We start from the raw sequence: 7,028 nt of genomic DNA on the forward strand, positions 1-7,028 counted from the left end.
ATACTCTACAGGGCTGTGGAAGAGTTACAGCAGAGTCAGAAACACAGTAAGCATTCCAAAATGTTAGCTGCTGTTGTAATAGGCATTAGTGTTCAGTAGTCAGCTAACCCACTGGAAACATTCTTGAATAAATAGCTTTGCCCTTTGGGGGGAAAATTCTTTTTTATTAAGTTTATTTATTTTGAGGGAGAGAGAAAGCATGAGCAGGGGAGGGGCAGAGAGAGATGGAGACAGAGAGAATCCCAAGATGCACTGATAGTGCAGAGCCTGATGCAGGGCTTGATCTCATGACCATGAGATCACAACCTGAGCCAAATTAGATGCTTAACCCATTGAGCCACCCAGAGACCCCTGGGGAAAAAGAATTCCTAATCTCTTGGAGGTACTCTCCATTTTCTCACCTGTAAAATGGGTGCCCCAGGGTGCAAACATTCAATGCTGTTAAGTGTCCAGGGCCCTGGGGCTGGCCTTGCTCATGCCCAGTGGTTGAGGGGAAGGCAGAAGTGACAGAGGGCTTTTGCCTTCATGTGGTCATGGAGCCTCTGGAGGAAGTACTGCATCTTGATTCCAGCAAGGGAGAGAGGGTTCTGACTTCCCCCCTTTTTCTTTCTTTCTTTTTTTTTTTAATTATTTTTTTCTGGTGCAGAGATACATGAAACTCAAGTACAACTCCCACCCATGATGAGGTCCAGTTTTGACTTCGGTCTTGTGCTACAGGGCTTCTCTCTTATTGAGTTGTGGAGAAAGGCATATCCGAGAGAGCAGGCAAGAACTTCCCACGCCCAAGGTGTAACCCAGCCAACATGAGTCGCTCCGTGGGGAGTCAGAAGCTGCACCAGGTTGAGTTGTTGCCCAAAGAAAATGTTTATTTGCAGCAAATAAGGAGATCACTGCGAATGAGAGAGGGTGAATGGGTTCCTTATGTTCAGGGTTAGGATTACTAGATAGGAAAGATTTGTCATCTAGTAGACGGCATGCACCTTAAGGAAACACGCCTTTACATACATGTATTTATGTAAATGAGGCTGAGGTTCCTCCCTGGGTGGAGATTTTAGTATTATAATGAGATAAAGGTAATGGGAGGTCATTCAGAAGGTCACTCTGAGCATGGTCCATCATGAGTGGGGGGGTGGTATTAGCTCAAAAGGTCTGGGTGTTCTGGGCCTGTGGGAGGCAGGTCTTGTGAGGGCAGTCACTGTCGCCATCACCTGAGGGGTGGTTTTGGGTTTCCTTTGCCTGAGTTAAGAGGAAAGCCAGAAAGAAGAGCTTAAGGAAAAAGACAAGACAAAGGTTAGTGAGTACAAGCAGGTGGGAAGTAAAGGTCAGGTCTTGGGGTCTAGCTGGTGACAAAGGGTCTCCAAGGCTGGCTCCTTCTCCCTTGAGAAGACTTGTGTTTCTCTTACCGGAAACAGGTGACCTCGGCCTTCCCTGCTTGTGAGCAGTGGCTACATTTCGAGTCTCTTCAACTCATCAGAAGGAAACAACTCCACTTGGCACTGCTGACAGCTGATTTTCCAAGTGTCCCGTCACTCAACCTCCTGACTTGACAGAAGTGCCACATTTGCTGTGGCATAGCTCACTTCTCCTTCGGTGGCATGTGATGATTTTATTTCCCTGTGCTTGTTTCCTGAGGACCAGGCAGCAGGGGTCTCGTGTGCCAGGCCACGTGGGCTGACGGTTTGATCTAGAGTACCTTCTGCTCCCTCTGTCTTGTGTGTGACCGTGTGTCTCAGTGAGTTCAGGCAGCATAACAGAACCACAGACTGGATGGCTTAGGAACGAACAGGTCTTCCTCACAGTTCTGAAAGCTGGAAGTCCAAGATCAGGGAGCCAGCATGGCTGGGTTCTGGTGAGGGCCCTCTGTCTGGTCTGGTTGACCAACCTCTCTTTGTATCCTTAGATGGCAGGAAAGGAGCTAGTGAGCTCTCCGGCCTCTTCTGAGGGCACTATCCCATCCATGAGAGCTCTACCTTCCACCCTAGTCACCTCCCAAAGGCCTTTGCATCACACCGGGATAGGGTTTCAACATATAAATTTGAGGAGGGCGACACTGGTATCAGTCTTACTGCAGGCTGCCATAACTAAGCACCACCGACGGGGCCGCTTAAATAATAGAATTTTTCTTTCTCACATTCTGGAAGCTGGAAGTCTGAGATCAAGATATCCACAGGGTTGGTTTCTTCTGAGGTTTCAGTTCTTGGCTTGTAGACACAACTTTACCCTGTGTCTTACTATTTTTTTTAAGAAAGTTCCATAGGGGCGCCTGGGTGGCTCAGTCCGTTAAGCGGCTGACTTCGGCTCAGGTCACGATCTCGCGGTCCGTGAGTTCGAGCCCCGCGTCGGGCTCTGGGCTGATGGCTCAGAGCCTGGAACCTGCTTCCGATTCTGTGTCTCCCTCTCTCTCTGCCCCTCCCCCGTTCATGCTCCGTCTCTCTCTGTCTCAAAAATAAATAAAACGTTAAAAAAAATTAAAAAAAAAAAAAAAAGAAAGTTCCATAACCAGCATGGAGCCCAACACAGGGCTTGAACTCACAGCCCTGAGATCAAGACCTGAGCTGAGATCAAGAGTCCGATGCTTAACCAAATGAGCCACTGAGGCACCCCTACCCTATGTCTTCACACAGTCTTCCTTCTGTGTATGGGTGTCCTAATCTCTTCTTACACAGACACCAATCACATTGGATTAGGGCCTACCCTAATGGTAAATGACCTCATTTTACTCCAATCACTCTTTAAAGACTATCTCCAAACACATATGTGGGGTTAGGACTTCCACATATGAATCTGGGTGGGGACACAACCCAGCCAGTAACAACGCATCCATGTGTGTGCCCGTTGTGTTTGTTCCTAGTAACAGCTTCCCTTTCTAGAATTCCTTCCCCATTTCCTATCTTGTCTAGAGAGACCCTGGGGTGTGGTGAGGGTGATCAGACATCCCCTTTTTATGTCTGATGTGCTGTGATAGCAACTAGTTTCCCCTTTCATCTTCAGTGACATGACTTTTGGACAACAAACAAATTCAGAGACCTGGCCCCTCTCCTGACTCCACAGTCATGCAGCCATGGGACCTGGGGCAACAAAAGTACTTGCTTCTCTAGTGTGGCCTTTCTATAAACCCATAAGTCAGCTTAGATGATCATGTAGATACCTTTCGCCTCTAACTGTGATTCACATTGTGTTATAGCAAGAAAGAAATATCTTTGATATTTATTGAATGGATTTCTTTGAATAAAGATGAAGTTTTATGTAAAAAAATGGGGCATCAGTTTAGATGTCAAATTATTAGAAAAATTTATGTATAAAAGCTATTTTTTTTGATCCTCTAAGAATGAAGACCTTCCCAAGAAAGCCTGGGAAAGTGGGTGCTGAGTAAGTTCACACACCTGAAGTCAGCCCAGATGACATTTTTCCTTGTGAGAGCTAAGCTTGCAAGGCAAAAGAGGGCAGAGAGGACTTTTTCCATTGTTATGGAACCAGGCTGGAACACTGGTGGAAGAGCCAACTGGCACTCAGTGATCTTGGTAGATCGGAGATTTATGTAACACCGGTGGGCTCAGAGGAGACCGTTTCTCCAAAGATCTGAGCCCTGAGCACAAGCATGGGAGACAAAAAATAGTCTATTACTTCCGCATTCAGCATTAGTAGCAATTTGGCACAAGGCAAGCAGGGCAGGAAGAAGAATCCGGAAGAGGGGTCTCTAAGCTAGAAACTAGAGTTTGTGTTAGTCTTGTAGGCCATCTTATGGTGCATAACTTTATTTATTTTCCCAACACCATGAATTCATTGTTGAAATTGGGCATTGATCCCCATTTTCAATCTCTAATTTCAAAGTATTGCTTGTGTTGTAAACAAACAGTCCCCAAAAAGAGTTGCTTGTGGGAAGCCCTCCCCACCACTCCCAACTTAATACTTAACCTAACTGCAGTTTCAGCCTCTCCCAGGAGTGGAATTTTAAGCCAATCAATCTGGAATTTCCTAATGAGCATTAGTGAAGGAATTTGCATGATAAGACCTCCTGCTTCCTCCCCCTCTCCCAACTAAGGAAAGGTGACCTTGCCTGAAATAATCCTTATTTTCTTTTGCTGATAACTTCCTTGCCCCACCATCCTTCTTATAAAAACCTTCTATTTTGTACAGCTTCCAGGAGCATCTCTTTACTTGCTAGATGGGGTGCTTGCCACCTGATTTCTAGAGGCCACCTTGAAGCAACAAGGCTTTGGCACCGGAAACCTGAGCCAAGGCAAAAGGCCCACAGTGAGGGAGCCTGAGGCAAACAGGCTCATTAAGCGACCCACCTGGAAATAGCCATAGTCCCTTACAGACCAGTTACAACCACACAGTTTATAAGATTACTAAAAAGCAGAAAAGTCCTTACATTCCATGACTGAGCACTCCACCCCATAACTCTGGCCTTTACCGCTGCTTCCTGGCAGACGGTCTCTCTTTTACTATCCTACCCGCTGCCCCCTTGCAAATGTATTCAATAAACTTCTCTTTTGTTCTGCCTTGGGGGGATTCTTTCCCCACCTGTACCACCAGCCCCGACCTGATCAGGGTGCTCCACATGATTTATGATAGTAATGATGTGGGGCCTGGAGCTAATGGCCAAGAAAGAATTCCTGAGATTTTTTTTTTTGGTGCCAAAAGGTGCCTTTATTTATTTTATTTATTTAAAAAATCTTTTAATTTATTTTTTGAGAGAGAGAGAGAGAGAGAGAGACAGCATGTGAGCAGGGGAGGGGCAGAGAGAGAGGGAGACACAGAATCCAAAGTAGGCTCCAGGCTCTGAGCTGTCAGCACAGAGCCCAACGCAGGGCTCAAATTCATGAACCATGAGATCATGACGTGAGTGGAAGTTGGATGATCTATGACTGAGCCACCCGGGTGCCCCTTTTATTATAGCGTGGGCTCAGGACCTGTGGGCAGAAAGAACTGCATTTCAGTTAGTGGGGGTTAGGGATAGCAGAGGTCTCTAAGGAATTTGTGCATGTGAGAAGCAAGGTCTCCAGGACCTTGAAGGGCTAGCTGCTAAGACAAGATTATTTACTACCGTGTAGTAAAACATCAGTCACGAGACCCTTCAGATGTACATCAGTGGGCCGTATGTTTGACAGATGATTGCTAACATATGTCTTGGGGGGGTGTTTTCGGCTCTCAGAGGGAAGTAACACCAACGAGAGCAAAGCTGTAGTGGTAAAACATTAAAGGAAGTCCTTGAGGGAGCTTCAGAAGCGTTAGAGTCTGTATGCCTCAGGGAATCTGCCTGGAGGCGACAATCCACAGCCCTGTCCAGTCTTTGGTCCTTTTTCTCCCACCAATAATAATAATAAATAATAAAGCCTATTAAATCTTCAAATTTAGTCAGTTGAACTTTTGTTTTTTTAACACTTGGTTAATGCAAAATAATCTTATCCCATTGGCAGAACATTCTTTTGTGTCCCCCAAACCTTTTCCAGGCTGCTCTCTTTCCTCCTGATCAGTTCGTGCTCATTAAACACCACTAAGTGGCAGATGTGGGGCCAGGTACCAGAAACACGGGAGTGAACGAGGCAGAATCCCGCAGAGTGCTGCATGCAGTGTAGGCTGCAGATGATGCCACCTGCACTTACAAGTTCATGGCCGAATGTGTGCGGGGCACTGTGGCAATACATAGACGTTGATCTGACCCAGCTTTGAAAGGCACTCCCAGGAGGCTATCTGAGCCCTGTTGGGTAAAGCTGCAAGTTCTGGCTCTCCACTGGGCCTGCACTGCTTAGATCCCTGTCTGGGAGGGGCTCTGTGCCTCGCTGCTCCTGGACACCCTGCCCTGTGCTGCTCTGGGTGGGCGGGGCTGCCATTTTCTCTGTGGTTTGGCCAGACGTAGGAAAGTTGCCCTCTAAGCTTCTGTTTTGCTAGATTGTCCATTTCCTGGTTCTTTGGCAAGAGAGATGGTTTTTGTTGAGGCTCTTTCACCCTTTTTTCCCGGTGCCTGTTAATATATCCTGATTGCTGTCTTCTCCAGTCTGGGGTATTTCCAAGTTTGGGGTATATGAAGCCAAAAGAAAACCCAGAGAACTTACCAATTCATTTGTTTTTCCTTGACTCTCAAGGTCCCTTGCCAGTCTACTTTTTCTTCACCTTTCAGAACCTTCCTATTTTTGTTTTATGTGTCAGATCCAGGGGTTAGATGTCCTTTGGGGGAGGGATAGGGAAAAAATGGACTATCTTCCTGGAAGCAGAAATGCATGTTTCTAAGGACTAGGCATAGACATGGCTTACTTTGTTTCTGATGACATTCCCCTGCAGAGCCTCTGTCTCATGGTCCTTCTGGATGTGGGTGAAAGTGAGTTTCGCCACTTCCAGGCCTGCCCATAAGACATCTACACAATACCCACCCCCACAATGCATGATAAAAACAGGACCAGTATTGAAGGTGTTGGCATTGTAAGCTGGAAAGAGTCTAGATCCTTCCACTTGGAGAGTTCCCTGACTTTCTTTACTGTGCAAAGTAGGCAAGAAATAAGCCTGTATTGCATTGAGCTACTGAGATTTTAGGACTGTTACAGCAGCTAATATTTATGTAGACCAGTGCACCATGTCCCTTCTCTTTTCTTCACTTTCTCCCCTAATGAGGCTGGACCTCAAGGTTCATCTATGCAATGTTTATCATGTTACTTCCCCACCTTGTCTTTCTGCCTCACAAATCTCAAACTGTTCACTCTCTATCACTGCACCTGTACATTTCCCTGTCTTATTCTGGGGTGACTGAGTGCTACCGGGGGCAATTCAGTGATGGTGCCAGTTAGCACCACCCTCTCAGTCTCAATTAACTGGGCTCTCAGCAGCCCTTAGCAATCTTTAGACATGCTCCTGGTCAGCTCCCTCTCCGTTTTCTCTAGCCACTATCCCAACACTTTCCTCTCATTCTCTGCTTCCCATTTCAGCTCCTTGCTTCTCCTTAGAGTGGAAAAAATCTTCAGAGAGGTATAAGCTTCCTCAGCCTTCTGTCCTCTCATTTAATAAGCTTCTCTAATGCTTCCTCTCTTTTC

General features: G+C 46.4%; 1 long non-coding RNA gene across 3 annotated transcripts in view; it reads left to right on the forward strand.

The window, feature by feature from the left end:
* LOC131498147 (uncharacterized) overlaps nucleotides 1-2,240 on the forward strand; it is a 54,283-nt gene extending 52,043 nt beyond the window's left edge. The window contains exons 7-8 of one of the 3 annotated variants that reach the window (XR_009255308.1): nucleotides 647-839; nucleotides 1,413-2,240. This is a non-coding gene — a long non-coding RNA (uncharacterized LOC131498147). Of the gene's footprint in view, nucleotides 1-646 lie in introns of all 3 variants that reach the window. The other 2 variants (XR_009255307.1, XR_009255309.1) reach the window with 2 other exon arrangements.
* The last annotated feature ends 4,788 nt before the right edge of the window (nucleotides 2,241-7,028 follow it).

The sequence above is a fragment of the Neofelis nebulosa genome, chromosome 16, assembly GCF_028018385.1.
Source record: "Neofelis nebulosa isolate mNeoNeb1 chromosome 16, mNeoNeb1.pri, whole genome shotgun sequence".
NCBI classification, from domain to species: domain Eukaryota; kingdom Metazoa; phylum Chordata; class Mammalia; order Carnivora; family Felidae; genus Neofelis; species Neofelis nebulosa.